The sequence below is a fragment of the Cyanistes caeruleus genome, chromosome 12 (genome assembly GCF_971803275.1).
Source record: "Cyanistes caeruleus chromosome 12, bCyaCae1.hap1.1, whole genome shotgun sequence".
NCBI classification, from domain to species: domain Eukaryota; kingdom Metazoa; phylum Chordata; class Aves; order Passeriformes; family Paridae; genus Cyanistes; species Cyanistes caeruleus.
Window position 1 is genome coordinate 16825012 of NC_141712.1, and position 18682 is coordinate 16843693.

Sequence of the window (18682 nt, forward strand, 5' to 3'; positions counted from 1 at the left end):
TTCTCTATGGCTGCAGGCTCATAGTGCTGCAGTGGGGTGGGCAGCAGGATGGAGAGCAGCTAGACCAGGTTTTGCACTACCCTAAGTACACATACCCACAGAAGAGGCCAAATATTTGGAAATTCAAAATAGTGAGAGTAAAAGGAACAAGGCCACCATGTAGGGAAAGCAGAAGACTTCCCATGGCAAGTACTGCAAAAAAAACCCCACCAGTGTCGCATATATTATACCTGCAGCATGCTTCGTGCTCTATTCTCCATGGAGGGCTTTTCAACACCAAAATGGGGGACAAGGTGAAGAGAAGGGAGTTTAAAGTGCAAGCTGCACTCTCTGCTCCAAAAAGCACACTATGCTGATTCAAAAAAAACATTTTCAAAAATGCCTGTGGGTAAATTTGAGCTGCCCACAGCTCCCCAGGGGCAGTCGAACTTGCTGTCGAGCCATTTATGTGGATTTCAGTCAAATTCTAATTTTAGTGTTCATTAAACATGGGTAATTCCCAAGCCAATCCCTGCATCACCTACTACACATAATACCTCTACAATATAGGTCATCCTAGCTTAGAAAACATATACAGACATCAAAGTGCAACCATTTCATTATAAGTATTAACTTTATAAATAATTATGAACTTCTTAATTCCTTACAAGATGCTGTATAATCATATTTTTTTTATTTTTTTTTAAAAAAACAACCTTACAATAGGAAGAGGGTGGGAGGTTATGGTATATAGCCATGTATATGTATGTGTATATATAAATGTAAGTATGTATTTACAAACCAACCAAACATTATGTATTAGAGAAAGAAAAGAGGTCTAAATATGAATCTGCTTGAGGCAGAAGGTAGGATGCTTCCTTGAGACATCTTGAAGACAAAGACAGCCTGGATTCTTCTTCAATCAAAAGAAAACCTCAAACCTGCTGTACTAATGTAGGGTGTTCTCAGCTTCTTCATTCCTCCAAAGTGCTCTCCTGTGCAGAAAGGTCCCAACCAGCCAAGGTGCTGCTGGTTTCAGGTACTTTTGAGATGCTGGGGTTGAAGCAGGGACACGGTAGCAAAGCTGTGAATACCCTGCACCGAAGTTTACAGCTGGTGGAAGCTCTCCAGAGAGGTGTATGGAGAACAGCCCCATCCTTCCTTCCCCTTTTCCCTCACCCTCTCATGCCCTGTGACACTGAGCATGCAGAACAAACCTTCCACTCTGTGTCTACACCAAAATGTGGCATTTTTTTTTATGTGTCACACAGGAAGAACGTGGTTTTGCTCACTTTTTGGATGCTGCCACAGGGGCATAGACATATTTTTGTTCTTAGCAGCTCTCTGGAGCTTGTGTGACCAGGCTGAGCCTTGTTACTGCAGAGGGAACTCTTTTATGTTTCCACAGAAATGAAGTAGGAAGGAGGTACTTAAGCACTGTATTAGATGATGCCAGAACTCACAGAATAATTAAAACTATGTTAAAACAGTTATGTCAGGCCAGAGAGGCCTGACACACACAAAACAGGGAAGATGTTGTAACATTGGACGGAGGGACCCTACTGAAATGAACCCTACACAAGGATACACTCCCCAAAGAACACTGACAGATAATTCAATATTAGATGCTGTTCTTTTATCAAAAGCATGGAAATCACCGGTAAACTTCGGAGAACTACAAAGATACTATCTTGGAGCCAGACAAGGGCTGAGCTGGGAAGAAATGGATCTCAGAGCAATAATGAAATTCAGTCCATTTCCTGACAGCTTGCAAGGGGGCCTGTCTGGGTCTCACCAAAGGAGGGCTCTTGGTCACAGGAGCCAGGCTGGCCCTGACACAGCCCAGAGTTACTCTGCACTTTGCAGATGGTGCACACACCCTCCACTACTTCTGATGGCCCCAAGAAGCCTCCTCCAAAACAACTCTCAATGAGAATCACTGATTATTTCCTTAGAGCAACATCTGCTATTAATCCAATAGCAGCATTTTAAAAATGCGCCCTTGCCCAGCATTAATGTGAGAGAGTGGATTAAATATAGTTTGCTTGCATTTTAACAGCTCCATAGCTAATGTTGTTTATGGGCTGTTGGGTTTCTTTTTATTAATTTATATTGATTTTAAGTGTTCAGAAAAGCAAATCCTGATGGAATGAGCTGGAGCCAGGCACAGCAGTGATCAGCAGTAGGCACACATCCCTGCACTGCTGCCAGGGGAACTCATTTGCAGCGAGCACACACCTGCTCCTCCACTGCCAGGGCCCCTCAATGTGAGCCTGTGCCTCCAGCCAAAGCAGACCTTAGTTTTCCACAAGGTGAGCCAGCAGCATCCTAGAGACCAGGCTGGGGTTACACTGCTTCTCTCAGTCTCAGTCTAACCTAAGAGTGCTTTTAATGCTGCTAGGAAAACTCCAGGTAGAAACACACAGATCTTTATTTGAAAACAAACAAAAAAAAAAACCTCAATGGCAATTGCAAGAATATGGCAGAAATTGAACAAAAATACTAAAATACTAAAGTCCCAAGCAATTCACAAAATCTCTGCACTGAGCTGGCCATGAAGTAATAGCAATTTGCACAAGAACTCCAGAGCTGCACAGTTCATGGCCAACTGCTTTCTGTCACCTAGAAACAAACCCAGACCCTCGTTCCATCCTTTCCCTCTACACTTTTGCTCAGCTGGTGACTTATACAATCACACAACCTCGCCATTCCTAGGCAATTCAGGGTAAATGAGGCTAATCACTGCTGCTCAGTACAGCTGACGCTTATCCCTTCTCCAATCTTACTTAGGAAATTGCAGTGGGATTGATTATTTGGGATGGGATTTCAACCCCTCACACTCCTTGCTAGGTCACATGTCGTGGTTTATTTATATCTACCTCAGTCATCCTAAGGACAAGTGGAAATTTGTCAGGGCATTTGGACAGAGTAAGAGTCGAGTCAAATGTAAAGGACATTTTTAGATTTCTTTCTGCCCTGGACCTTCACTTGCCCTGGATCTGGCTGCTTTTGTGAAATTATTGGCTAAACCAACCTTGTCACTTACAGTAGTACAAAGAATGTAAACAGAAAGTTGTGATTGATACTAAGAGCATTGCTAATTAGCTCCGAAGGACACAATTAGTAAAGAAGGAGTCAGTGGGTAAAATGGAGGGAGAAGGAAATGCAGCTATTTATGAATCCTAAGTATGCATAAATAAAACAGATAAGAAATAGGGGTGGAAAGAGGAAGAGAATTGAAAAGCACAGATAAAAATGAGAAACAAAGAATGGCAGAAAAGTGATAAAAGAGGTAAAAGGTTTTAGGGGCAGTAGAATTAACAGCAATAAGAATTTATTTTTAGTGTGCTAAAAACATATGGAATCCTAAGAATGAAATGAAAAGATGCCAAAAGGAAGATATGTTCACTAACAGTAACGAGCTTTGTTTAAGGCTCCAAGAGGCACAAACATTGGCAAATTGACAAATATTTACAAAATATCACTTGCAAAGTGAAACAAACAAAAGTCAAATGTGCTGAAATGTCTCTTGCACACAAGAAGAGGCAGGAGGATTTTAGGCAGCTCTCCTCACACGGGGAATGCCGTGATCTTTTCATGCTATAAAGCCTGCACAGAAACTCTGCTTCTTTATTAATCTGTGTGGAAGCTCCCACCATCCAAGCCATGTGCTAATGGGAATGCCATCACTGCTGCAAGGTGCACTTGAGCCAGTGCTTACAGAACACAGGAAAAAGAAACATACAGGGAAATCCAGAACATCTTTCTGATCCAGTTGTGTGATTACATAGAGCTTCTTCTGTCTCTTGGTTTCCCAGCTTGTAAAATGAGGAAATAATCATCCCTCTCTGGCAAGTTTTTTAAGTTGAGGAATACCTGAGATGCCCTAGGACTGGCACTTTAAGAGTGTTATGCATGATGCTATACAATATCTAAACCACTTTTCTCAGGGAAGAAGGATTTAATCATCACATACAAGCACCACAGATGTTTCACAAAACTTCAAGGACAAAAAAAAGAGCAGAATTACAAAAAAATTCACTGAGCCCATTTCGATTTTTCATAAAAATCAAAAGGGTGTATGCCTGGCAGCTCCTGACAGCCAGTGGGCACTGAGAGCCTACAGCCCTTTCAAAAGCTCGGCTTAAACATTTCTTGGTTTTGACCCAATAAATTCTGCAAAGAAATGAGTAAATACCTCACTTCAGTTCCTATCATCTCAGCTTCCATCTCTTCCTGGCAGCCCAATAATGAATTCATTAAATTTCATTAAAATATACATCTGGTTCCTGCTTTTACAAGGCTATGAAATCTGCAGGTCTTTGCAGACCAAAATCAGCTGTTCCCTGTTTAATGCAGCCCTTTTGGCATATGGACTCTAGATTTGAGTCAAAGATCCCCCTTACTCAGCTGACAGTCAGCAGGTTCCTGGGGTACAAGCACTAGTTTAGCTAAAGATTGTGCAAGATTGAGCTTGGCTTGATGATGATGAAGTTTGGAGCTCTGATACTAGAAAACTACAGCTCCCATAAGACATGCTGGCAGTCAGGGTAGAAGCAGATTACATGACCTAAACCTTAATTTGGTTCTAAAACCACAAACTCAAGAACTCCAAGTAGAAAGAAGATACTTCATTTGCTTTCCCCAATGGAGGATGAATACTTTTGTGATGATAATGAAATTTCTTCTCAGAAAATTCCATAAATCATGTTTTCTATTAAAAAAAAAAAAAAATTTAGAAAAATCTGTGGTAGAAAGTTCCAACAGTAATTGGATCCCTTGCAGGATGCTCCATGCACTTGCCTGGTCTGTATTCACTCTCAATCACACGTGGCTGGATTGAGTTGCATTGACACTGACAAATATTCCTTTTGGCAGATCCAAAATACATCATTTTGACTTGGAAGAGGCTCTGTAGGATAGGTTCACAGACACTTGACATTTCATCTCAAGGCTACAAGGAAGCAGTGTGCCTCTTCCTTTCCTCTGCTGAAACTGAACGACTGGGGCTCTTATCTTGGATGTGGAAAATTGAGATTTAATTCCCACCCCCACACGAATGTCAGAAAAAAACACTTATAAGTGGCTGCTCACTGCTGGACCCTCCCAGGCAATGGTCTGTCACAATCTCCTTTTTAATATTGAAAAAACAACTCTACATAGTAGAAAGAGCAAGCGTGCAGGGCCTAAAACTGCACTGCGCTTGGTAAGGCACATGTACCAACCACGCTGGGAAGTGAGCATGAAACACGATAACGCTGGGATCTCACTGTCCTTCGCTCCTGTAATCAAAGTTGAGAAGCTTAGGAAATTATTCTTACCCTGAAAATGCAAAGATTACTATCACCCTTTTAAAAAACAAGCATTTAACCTTGTTTGTAAAGGCTAAAAAAATCACCACAACCCCACTGTACAACAGACACACTGCCACCACCAGCAAACCCCAAATCCCTACTTCTCCTTGGAGTTAGATAAAGGTCATGCCTTTGCCACCCTGATTCAAAAGTTTCTGTACCTCAACAGTGGCTATTTTCCACCTCCTGTGACCTTGAGAAACGCTGTTCCCTCCAGGCATGCCAATAGTTGTAAAAGAGGGAGTGCAGTAGGAAATGGATATGGATAGAGTGAAAATGATTCTGTTGTCCTTTCACACACCCTCCGTGAGATGTTGAATGTGTTTGAATGTGATCCATCAAGACATTGATCCCTTGGGGAAGTGGAGATGTGTAAGGAAACTTCAAGTGCTTTCTAACCAGATCCACCTCCAGGAGAATGTACTGAGCAGTACAGTAAGAAGATACATATATTATCGATAGTCCCATGTCATGGGACAAGTCACAGCAGAGGTGAGGGGAAATCAGATGTGTTCTGGGGCTCTGGAGGTTATACAGTCACTCAAAGCAATTTCTCCTTGAAAAGTCACAAGCAAACTGCTCTGTTATGGTCTCTTCAGCCAGAGGAAAAGGATAGAACAATACATTTTAATAGAACATTTTACAGGAAACACTGCAGAGAGAGTATTCTATTCTGAAGCTGCCAAATTTCATAATTAAAACAAAAATGTATGATTAGTTATAAGAATTTTCTCCTTATGTTTAAGACCCAAAGAATTAAATAAAAATCCTTAAAAGCCATCACTAAATGAAGGAAATGCAGGAGCTGGCCCTAGCAGTGAAGTCTGTCACCAACACAGGCTTTATCCAGCTTAAGCCACTTCATTCTTTGATCAGAAAAGAGTGGCTTGTGTGGGTTTATTTTAGAAGGCTGGCAAGAGTCTCAGCTAGGACAGCTGTGTGCTCGGGGCTCGTCTCAGGAGTAATCCCACTTTCCCCTTCCCCCTCTCACAGGGGTCCTGCCAAGTGCCAGGTGACATTCTGGCCAGCAGGGCTAAGCACAGCAGGAGATGTCACAGGTTTGGGGTTTGCTCACAAGTCCACTGCACAGAGCAGCATCCAGGCCAAGGAGAGATTTCCCCATTTATTCCAGTCCTCACCTCCCAAGACCACCAAGAGATGCCTCCTTCAGGCCGTGTGGCCTGTCAAACTGGGAAGATGCTGGAGAAAGCACCTTCCAAAGGCACTGCCTCTACCTTGTTCTCACCCCAGAAGCCAGGTGCACGCCTGACCCACCCTCAGACCACCTGCACACAGCTCCTGTGTGCACAGAGCTGCCAGAGACACTGCTGCCACACTGCCACCAAAACCAGCTCCAAAAGAGGGAGCTCCTCCCTCGACACAAGGTCAGGATAAAGGCTCAGCAACCCATCCCACTGGCACACAACATCTCAGAGCGTGGCCTGCACACAGCCTGAGCACCGAGTAGTAAGGTGCAGAATCAGACTTAAATGTCACTAATTGTGTTACAGGCCCAAGGAGTGAAACCTTCTAAACCTTGTTTATCCACAGTGATCTGCCCTGTGGACTGAGAGCAATAAAGAGCCCTCACATCTAACCCACAGGAATCAATAGCAAACCCTTTCAGAGCCTAATGGTGACAGGTTAGGACATTTCCACCTGGGCAGAAGTGCTTGCAGGATCACGCCTGTGTTTAGCTTCTGTTTTCTAAGGAGGGATTTATTGAACATCTTGCATAGATGCTTTACATGTTTGCTTTCACAAGGTCTGACTTTTTGCAGTGGTTATTGTTGGTGATACAGGTCTTCAGTGATGGCATTTTGGATTTGAGTCAGATCTAAATCTGATTGGCTAATTTATCAGTTCAGTTTCTAAAGAATCTGGGACCAATGGAGCCACTAACCATAAAAAATGTGACATTGCTCTTTGGTTACCAGCTGGGATCTCCAAGCTCTTTTGGCCTACAAAGCGACAGTTTTTCAAAATATACAGCAACTAATATTTCATCTCAGCTGGCAAGGCTCCATAAAATGGTTTGGACCTTACAGTGCACTTAAACCCTTTGATAAACAGACTCTATAGATTGAGCAGATGGTGGTTCAGGAGTTCAAAATGCTCAAGTTTCCAGCTGAACATAAAATAACCTGTAGGCAGAAGCAGAATAACATCTGAACAGGTTGGAACTGTGTCTGTGATAGTCTGCTCTACTTGTTAAATGCTGAGGGAGAGCTGGTCTGAAACAGGGATATGGGATTGGTTGGGATAATCTGTTTCCATGGGAGAAAACATCCAGTCCTCTACAGTCACAGAGCAGCTGCATCATTGAGCAGCCATTTTTACAAGCCAGCCTGGTTCCATCATGACAGCATTTGGCTGTCACACTCCCATCACTTCATTTGGAGGGCTGTAGGTAAATCTAGTTGTTCCAAGGGACAGACATGGACATTTAATCTACCTTTTAAGAGTATTTACAATGACACCGAAGATTTAACCTCTCTTTGTTACCTTTCAAAAGGAGATGCCTGCAGGAAGACAGGTCACAGCCACGTGTAAGAAAGCCAAGAGCTGACTGGCTTTTGAGCTGAGATGCAAAGATAAAAAAGAAGCCAAATTCTGCAGGCTGCCACTGCTGAGTGTGCACGATGTGAGCCACGGCTCCCCACGGAGCCCACAGATCCAAAGCTTCCATGAGGACAAAGTTTAAATACATTTCATGTTGGGGAGAGGTCTGCAAGATTCACCTCACCACACTCCTCCAGTGTTTTCCTTTTCCAGGATATAAATGATCTCTTGGAAAACATGACTGGCTGGGCAAAACGGGAGGTGCTGAGCTAGCCATGCCTCTGTGCAAGCCAAATTTCCCTCCTGGGATTCTGCTGCCCCAGACCAAAGTTCTGCAGGAAACTGCCAAGTGGAGCTCCAGGCGCTGCCAATTTCCAACCAGAAGAGCTGAAAACCTTGCACAGGTCTGGACAATTTGATCCTAAAATCCCTCACTCTCTTGAGTTGTCTCTGCTAAGTCGATGGATCTGCTTACCTGGGTGCATATCGGTTACAGGAAGAAAGAACACCAGTGCTGAATGTAACTTAGTGACAGCGGTTGCAAAGGGGAAGGAAAACAAAGAACTTCTCATATGCCAAATATTAAACCTTCCATTTGCATGCTTTTCTTCCTTACAGAGCTGGATTTTGACTAGCAGTGACAGCAGTTATAGTGCCCAACAGAAAAGCAGGAATTCTGGCACCACATCACCCTAATATAAAAAATATTAACTCAGGCTTAGTAACTGTACAATTTCCTGGTGTTCTTTTAAAAAATTGGGAGGAAGAAAAGGATCTGTGTCAAACATGCAAATCTAACGAGTCCCATGACCTAATCTGGAAAAGACTCATCAGGATACTGAAAAAAGCCAGACATGAGGTACTACACAGAGATCTCCTCCTTATTGTTGAATTTCAAGGCATACAATAAGGTACTCCAAAATAATTACCAAACCATTTGTTTCTTTTGAAAACAGAAGCTGTCTGTGATGTTCTGGTGTCTCCCACACATCTGATATCCTCAATTAATTCAGCCTGCAGTGAAACCCAGAGCATCAGCATCCAAGTACCAGGTCCTCTCACTGCTACAGCTCAGGCCATCGGCCTGAGGAATCCTGGAGTGAACCTCTGATAAATTAAAAAAAAAACAACAAAAAACCTCTTGTTTCTGGTAGTCCTTCTTTTTCTCCTTAAATTAGCTAATATGAAAGTGAGGCTTTTTTGTTTTCCCTATTAAAAAAAAACAAAAAAAACCACAAACCAGGAAAAATGAATGTTTCCAGAAATTAAATGGCAAGTTGTGTTATTTTTAGGGGGTTAGATGACAGGAGGCATCACATTTGAAAGTACTCACTTGATCAAAGAGCCCTAAAAGGATTCAACAGCACTGAGAACTATATATCAAATAGGATTATGACAGAATTAAGGGACTGAGCCATTTATAACTTAGGGCAGTCTCCCTCTTTGAAGCCTGCCTTGGTAATTGATCCATTTTTCTATAAACCAGAACCATAGCATTGCATTAAAAATCTGTATCTATTCCAAAACTATCAGCTTTCTACAAGATAATCAGGGGAAAATGTAACATTTGTATGTGACACTAGAATTTTCACTTGAAAAAGGAAATAGTCATGACATCTAAACAGAGAGAACATTTTTCTATCAGCATTACCATGTCCAACAAATTCTCTTCTGCAGCATGTCAAAGCACCAGTTGTGCATTAAGGAAACATAAATCACACAAAAGAAGTGGAAACTATTGTTTTGTGTTAGACAAATTGAAAAGGATATGAATGCATCAGTGGCACTTATTTTAATTTTTGGGACACACAGATAGTGCTGAGAGGAAATCTAAGGCACACACAAATCAGCTCAGATGCTCTTACTCTTGCCTTTGTTTCTGGGAACACTGTTCAGGAGAAATCCTGGCCCTGGTGAAATCAAGAGCAAAACTCCCAAAAACACCAAAAGCAGCTACAAAAGTCAATGGACTGCAAGAAGCAGCAATTCCTTGTTTGGCATTAAGGTATCCCTACATTCATTAATTTATTAGATGCATTAGCGTAACTGAGGAGAAGGAAAAATTCCAGCTACAGACTCCAAAACCCATCACATTTATTAAAGCTCTTTGTTCAGTCAAGACACGGTTTTATGGACGTAGTACTGCCATGTGTCTGTATCATCCCACAGCAGGCAAGCCCCACCTTTTCAGATGATGCAGATATAAATAGGACCAACGTTGGCATGCCTGAAATTCAGATAATATTTTCACCACTTAATATAACTGCTGGGAAAAAAGTTAATGGGCTGTCTTGTGCAGGCACTTTGCTTTATTGTCTGGTGGCACTGACCTCCCATCGTTGCCTGTGACAGGAACCTCATAAACCAAAGTTCAGAGTGAGTAACAGAAATCTGCTCCTCTCCCTCAGCATGTGGTTTCATCTTAGCAAGTCAGCACTGCAACCAAATCCATGAGACTGCCTAGATGCATGTCTGCTTCCATGCACATTTAAACAGGGAGGAAAGGACTGCACAGCTCTTTTACTCATTCATTCACAATCACCTACATTTCCACTTTTATTAACCCACACCCTGGTATGACTTAGCCCATTTTATAGGCAGTGTCTCACAGCTCTGTTATCCAAAGAGAGCAGGGGCTGTGTTGGAGCAGGAGATTCTTCCCTGCTATTAATAGAAGGTGCACCTGGCAAATTCTTAGCTGCTTCTACACATATATTGCACGTGTGCACACAACAAATGGAAAAACCTTTACTATAAATGTTCTTGTGAGGTGGCAAGGATGTACATAGACTAATTCATAGGTGAAGAGCAACTGCAGACCATCTGCAGCTTTAGATCCCACCTTTTCCCCATTTAACTCTCATATATCTACTATTTACAGTACTCACCCACTCTCAAAACTGCTCACCCACTATCAAAAACTTTAAGTTTTCTCTGCTGATTTAAGCAGGTGCAGAAAAAAGATGTTAGGGGCTGCCCACTGTGCAGCCAGATTGAGATGGGGCACTTCACAACAGGCAAAACTTGTCTCATTGTCCAGGTTTTCTTCCATAATTAAAATATTCTCCTGCCTTTGAGATGAGGAAAAAAATACACATATGAATTTTAAATATATTTAAATATGAGGAATTCTGTGGCTCCTCTGATGGATTACATATTTCCATTTAGAAAAATGGGAAATTTTGAATTGAATCATTCTTCTTTCTAATGTTGGAAAAAATTGAAGCTTTTGCTCAAAAAACATAAAAAATTGTAAACTTTCTTAATCTGAATCCACTTATTATTCACTTAGATTCCTAGCCAAATTCATCCTGAAAGTCAGCAAAACCCACTCAACTTCATATTCTCACACTTCAAATTAATTTTTCCCTCCTGCCTTCTCCAGGGGTAAACAAACACCATTTGACCTTGTACTGATTTCTCTGATGAATTTCCCATTTAAGCCCCATTCTGAGGGCTTTAAGGGGGATATATGAGATCCATGGCATTCGTGCAGGCCCTTTACACAGGGTTGGGTTTCTCCCTTACCACACACACTACCACTCAAAATTATGAAAACAATTTTTTCCTAACCATTCACTTCAGCCCCAATTACCATAGACCCCATCAGAGCCAGCTGAGTTACCCTTGCAGATCCAATCTCCATCATGAGCAACCTAAACTCTGCATTAAATGTTGTCTGTGTTCCTCCCATTTAAAAATATTTATATAAGCTTGGATTTCAGTGATATTTACGGTTACGAAACAGCAATTTCTGTCAGGACAGTTCATCCCAAATCAAGAACCACTGCTCAAAATGTCACTGAAATTGTATGGCCATGGTTGGTTTGTTAATTCTGTGTTCTGCTTGTTTCTCTTAAAATCAAATGAAACTTGACTTGCTTATTTATTTGTTTTGCTAGAAGACTTTCATAACAGCACTGCTTTTACAGGGAAGAAACAAGGGTTGGTTTAACTTTTTTATGAACTTCTTACCTCACAGCTTTCAATAGCAAACTCAGTCCCACCACGTGAGCTCAGGCCCACAAACCCTACACCTGAAAAACTGCGTGGAACAGCTGACAACTCATTCCCACGCTAGACCACACCAGCATCTGCATCCAGGGATGCAGGGACACTTCACATGGACATGGTGGCAGGCCTTTCACTCCATTTCTCCAGTGAAAGAAGGGATTTAGGGGGAAATCCCAGCCCCAGAAAACAATAAATGAGATGTCTGCCTTCGACTCCAATGCACTCAGTGATAAGTCTCCTGAGTGAGATTAGCCCACATTTAATGGGCCAGCAGTAAGTTTCATGCCCTGGTGTTCAACGGGAGCAGTGTAAAAGTGTGAGCTTTGCAGAGGGCTGATTCCATGGCAAAACTGATGCAAATTGCAGGGAAATGTTGTTATTACACTGCACACAATTACACTATCACCCAGAGACTCCAATTAACAGTATAGTCTCATTGTACAGTCCTGGCTTCAAAGGGAGTTTGATTTAAATAGACAAGGCAGGTAACTGAAGCCTTAGGATATACACTGCACAACTGAGAAATGAGGCAAAAGTAATTAAGTGACTTGACCAGGATCATACAGGAAATCTTTGGCTGAGCCAGACCCTGATTCCCATTATGCTCAGCCCTTGCCTGCAGCCATAATTACAGCAGCATTCTTCTGCTCTGACCTCAGCCGAGCTGCAAATGCATGCACACGTCAAAGGCATGGCCCCAGTCCCTTCATCCCTGCTCCACGGCGCTGGGAAGCAAGACAAAGTCCCAGGAAAAGAGAAAAATGGCTTTCAAGTGCATTTCCACACCTGCTGGTGTGTAATCCACGAGGCCATGCGCCTCTCCCCCCCAGTACAGGCACAGCATTGCCCCAGTCCCTGGCCAGGCTTTCAGCAGACACCAGCTAATCCAGCAGTTTTAGTGTGTTAAAAATACTGTGTTTCATATGCTATAGATCCAAGACATGACTTTTTTTAATTTTATTTTTTTTTTTTAGTGATTACATTTTCACAGGAAGTCCACTAAAAATTATTAGTGGTGGTTTGGGCAAATGCAGCCTTGAAAACATTAATTGACACTTGAAGCTGCCAACATTGTAAATTATCAGGATCTGCTGTAATTTCAAGGTGAAAAAGAAAAGGAATAAAATGAGGGATTTAAATAACTTTTCTTTTTTTCTTTTAAAAATTACATTAGGATATACCTAATATATTTCTTGCCCTAGTTTCAACTTCTGATGTTGTCTGTAAGGATGCCAAAAAAGCTTAATTGAAGGATATAAATACTTTTCTCCTTTTCTCTCTTCCTTTCTGTAATTGCTACCAAAGGAAAAGCTCTCCAGTATAGTCTATTGTTAAAATTAATATGAAACAGTCCACTCTAAAATCTGGGAATACCAGACCATCAGCTACTAGAAACTGTCTCAGTTCCACCAGCACTTAGTGCAGCTGAGCTCTTCCCCAAAACCTCTGAAAAATACAACAAAACCTGACCTGCCAGCAGAAGGTCAACTGCCTCGTGGAGAGCTTGTCTGTACAAACAGCACAGGCACAGTGCCTCTGAGCTCCTATGAGCCCTTTCTTTTTTCTTACTGATTTTTGTAACAACAGATAGGATACAAGTCCCTGGATCAGCAGGTTGACAGAGATCCACCAGCAGATAAGTGGTTTTAGCTTATCTCCTGCTAATCCAGCATTACTTAACTCACAAATTAATTCTGATATAGTTGACTGAAACAGAAGCACATTGTCTTGTGTGAGGATCTCTACACCTTTTTATTTAATGCAGTGTTTCCTCTTTTGGTGAGCATTCACTAAAAAATGAAGTCCTGTTACCTCACAGGACAATTTTACAACCTAGGTAGTGAGGAAAAAAGCTCTGAACACGTGAACCAACTGCAAAAAAGCAGTGCTGGCTTAACCATGAGCATCAATATACCTTTTCTCCACATCTCCACTGACAGAAAACTGTGTTTAAAACTGTAGATGACATCTCCTCCAGGCAGGGCCTGAACACACACTAACTTGCCCAGTTTGGTGGAGAGTAGGGAAACAAAAAGGTTTTACAAAGAGCTTTTCCCACTGAGCTACAATTTCCCATATATCCCTGGTCTCTGGGCTGTGCAAACCTCAGCACCTCACCCATAAATCACCCATGATCCTGGGCCTGGAAGTTCTGTGCACGTGCTCTCCTGCATTTGCCTTCCTCCAGGCCCATGGGCACAGGTGCAGTTATGGTTACACACCTGTAACCACAGGAAAATATACAGAACAAAAATATCCATATCAAGGACTTACATTAAGAAGACAAGCCACCTAGGAGAAGCATTACATTTTTAAGCAAGTTATTCATTATGAATGAAAGGCAAAGACTGCAGATTAATTATCCCACTTGCTCCTCCACCGCTGCTTAGCGAGATGTGACTCTTGCAGAAAGGCGACACTGCAGTATAATTGTCTTAAAAGCTCTCTGTAGCTTAGTGAGATTTAGCCTGTTAGTGTGATAAATCTGCATCAAGCAGAAGCACAGAGGGCACCAGCAGAGCTCAAGTGGTGTGTGCTGCCTCACCTTTTCTAGGTGCTGTCACCGTGGCACAGCGCTAAGACAGAGAGATCTGTGCCGATATTAATTTTGCATGGTGAACGCCCAGCTTGTATGACTGATTATATTGCTGATTTAACCTTAGCATTCAAACTTAGCATATTTCAGGGCTATCCTTTACTCAAGCTTCTGAAAGCAGGAACTGTAGAAAAATGTTCACATTTTCTTAGCAGGTAATTTTTCTAAGATTTATAGTGACATTCCAGTTTGTTTATCGACCTGTTCACAACGAAACGGAAATGAACACATTGCTTCCCCACACCAGTGCCAGGTTAGCACTTTGACATGCCATCAGGTGAGCTCAAAGCATAAATTCCTTCAAAACTAAAACAAAGATTGCTTCCAAACCTCTCAGATTAACATTACTTGTTAAAAGATCACACTACTGGTTCTTTTTTTTGAGGCAGATATTTACTACTTTCTGGTTCTACTGAGCGTCAGAGGAGAGGCTCTCATTTTCTCCCTGAAAACCCAGCCACTTTACTGCTGGGCTGTTGGGCTTTGCTTGAGAAAAGAGAGTGCCTTTTATTTTATTTTGTTTTAGTACACTGCTGCCATTATGAGCACTTCATAATTGACACAAACTCTCTGAAATCAGTTGTTTCTACAATTAGTGACTGATTAGACGCAGCACTAAACATCGCAGGCAACAGTTCATTAACTCCTGGTACCAGACAGCATGCAAGGACTCAGGTTTAATTCAATCAGCTTTGTCCAGAGAACTGCACACACAGCATGTTGGGGCAGGGGGGGTGTATGTGTGTGTGCAGAAATATTCCTGAACTTCAACAAAGCTCCCAATCCTGACCTGAATTAAATCTGGATTTATAGGTGGCCTAAACAAACCTTCAGATCTAGATGGCATGAAACACTTCAGATGAATACTCCAAAATCAAAGAGATTCTCCAGCTTTAGCTGATCCATGGGTTTCCACTAGCTGTGACACTGCTTCACATTCACCTGTAAAAAGACAACTGAGGACTAAGGGTCAAATGATTTCCTACAAGGAATTATTTCACAGCCTTTCTTTTTGAAGAGCATCTATAAATACACCATTAATTAATCCAGGCATTTGTCTCCTTTAGATTATGATCCGGATTCATCACGTAATGGCACGTGATTTATAGCACATAACCTCTGCTACCAACTTGGGAAGCGGAGGAAATCTCTGGATCCACACAGCCTTTCAGCTATCGACCTGGGTGTTAGCAGGGCCAAAAAGATAGCGACAGCCGCCGGTAAAAAGCAATCAAACAACATCCATTGACAGAACTCACCAGTCCCCATGGACTGGCTGCAACTTCTCGGTTTCAATGTCCAAATATAGGAGGATAATCACAGGGCTGATGTATCCGCTGTCCAGTCTCCACTTATCAGCACTTTTATTTTTTTTTCCTTTTCTTTTTCACCACAGAGATTAAAGGACTAATTCCAGAGAGGAGTTCAGCGGTGGAAATGAAAGCAGGAATAATAATACAGACAATAGTCAGAAAGATTTTGTTTTGAAAGAACAGAAAAGAAATGCATTGTTTAAGCATCCCAAAGTCAGATGAAGAATTCCCATTGACCTCTCAGGGAATTAAAATCAGGTTCTTAAAGATGCTACTCAATGCCCCAGGAAATGCTTCCATTCATTTATGATATAATCTGTTCCAAAAGAGAGCTTTAGCAGTAAAAAAAGCTTATGTGTTGTCTAGGTGGAACACTGTTATTCTGGCTAAAAATCAAATGTCATCTTCAAAAGTCCTAAGGAGCCTCTCTCAGGCTGCATTGAGTTACTACAGATGACTCTTTATCCAGAATAAAATCACAGTAACAAGCCTGTTCACCATAAAAAGTCAATATAGTGTTCCAGGAGCAAGACTTCATGTTGATCAGTCTTTAAGACCTTAAGACTGTCCAAAAGTGAGCCCTTCCAGGGCCCAAGGGAAACCTTAGACCCACTCATAAGGAAAGAATCCACCCCTCAAGCACTGGTGTGGATGAAAAGCACTATGGAAAACATCTTTCCTGCAAGGATCTGGATTCTGGATCTACAGACCTGAAGGTTATCATTCTGTTATCATTCTCTTGGCATGAGCAGACAGTCCCATTCCATGCCTCACCTACCATGGAGCCAGAGCTCAAACTAAATGCTGTAAGCAAAGTTATAAACAGATTTGTCTACTTTTCAGTGCAAGTCATTCAAATGAATGAATCCCAAAACATCAAGTAGAGACAAACAAAGGTGGCACTAATAAGGCTTTCCCTTCTTTGCCTGTGGTACTTCTTCAGCGTGCATGGAAGACAGTTTCTGAGACTGCTTTAAACCAGTGCTGTGAGGTACACATAATTAAAAGTCTCATTGTCTCTAAAGTGACTGTTGAGAAACTAAAGGAGATGTCATGGATTTCAGTTCCTGAGCAAAATCATTGTGCACAAAACAACTTCTCAGAAATGAGCTAATGTGATATAGAAGAAGGAGAGGCATCTGGTTCCAAAATGGAGGGAAAGTAAATCAGTTCAGGAACATTAGTTGGAAACTCCAATCAAAAAAACAGCATTTGTTAAGAATTTGGCCTTAGACTTTAATTCTGTGTCTCTGTAGTACTATCTCTTTTTCTTTTATTTTTGAAAGCTATCCCTCCATGAGTAATAGGCATCCAAAAGAGAGAAAAAAATACGTTGCAGATCAAGAAATTGCATTTATTAGTACTTACTGTGTGGAAGCTGTAGAAACAGAGACATATTTTCCAGGCTTTTCACTAATTACAACCTCTTACATAACCACGATTGCCTGCTAGGCCTGGACATATGTTATTATAAAGCTTTCCCCAACTCATCCAAGGCTATAAACCATGGTTAGCAAATAAAACTCACTGAAGTTTCATATTGCCTCCCATGTAAGCAGAGGGTAGACAACCTCATTAAGAATGCACATGACCTCTGGCTGATGCACTGGAGCTGCCACAGGCTGCAAAGGAAGGCGCAGACACGGTTGGATTTCTGCTTCCGTCCCAATCTTTAAACGTTAGCTACTGCTGCTTTAAATATTTATAGCAGATGCAGGAAGTGTGGCTTGAATATAATGGAAAGAGAGAGATGGTGAGAAACTCATTCTCTCCAACTTTTGTTTCACTTTAATCCCTGGTTGCTCGAAGTCAGGAATTTTGATACGATATGTTAGTGCTAACAGTGGTGGCTGTAGATTTAGCAGGCTCTGGGCCCCTTAGCATAGGGTTAAATGTCAAAAGCAGAGGAAGAAGCTGTCTGCAGTGAATGTGAATTAAGTTTTCCCTTTCTCAGCAAACCAGAAAGAAAAAAAAAATCTGTCACCAAAAAAAGAAAAAAAGAAAAAAAAGCAGAAACCTCTGTAGCACTGCACTGTAATACCTAATGTCTACTTCAAGACATCATAGGGACAGTCATCACTGCTGAGCTGCTGCACTACCTGTGAAGGAAACCCTTGGTACCGTGGGGGCTGCCTTTGCTTCAAGGTATTCACTCTAAATCTCATCTTGCCTTTCTAAGAGTCCATCATTTATCCCCCTCCCATTCTGGCCTTGCCACATATGACATAAATAAAACATTATTAATTATATTAATCGATAATGATGTATCCTGTTCTTATAATCAATCCCATTCGTTACAGCGGAATCTCATGTAATTATGAACGTATGTTAGCAAGTCTAGCTGGCAGTTTAGAGCCAATAGCAGTTATTAGTCAATAATGATGCTTCCCCCTCCTTACAGAGGGAGCATCTTTATCCACTGAGCTTAAGGTTCCACTGGAAGAGGACCCAGCTGTTCTCAGAGAGGGAAGTGCAATGCTTGAGCATGAGAAAGGTCCCTCTGACAGTCTAACACTGCCCAGATGTCACTGTCTGCACTGTCTAGCATGGGAAACTGAGGCAGGAGAAGTTACCTGACAGAAACACACTGACATGAGGCTGGGAATAAAAACCAGATCTTTCTGTTCTAGCAATAAGACAAATTCTTACCCAAAAAGCTTTTTCTAAGAGCAAACATACCCTGACTAGGCTTGACTCCAGCAAAGCTGTGTTACATTATGATGACGATGGAGCTGAGGGAACAGTAAAAAGGGGGATTTTGATGACTTTTGAAAAAGAAGATGTCTTTACACTAATTTTTTAGTGGATTTGACAGACTCAAGAACAAGTGGGTATTATTGACACATCCTCAAGACAAGAACTCA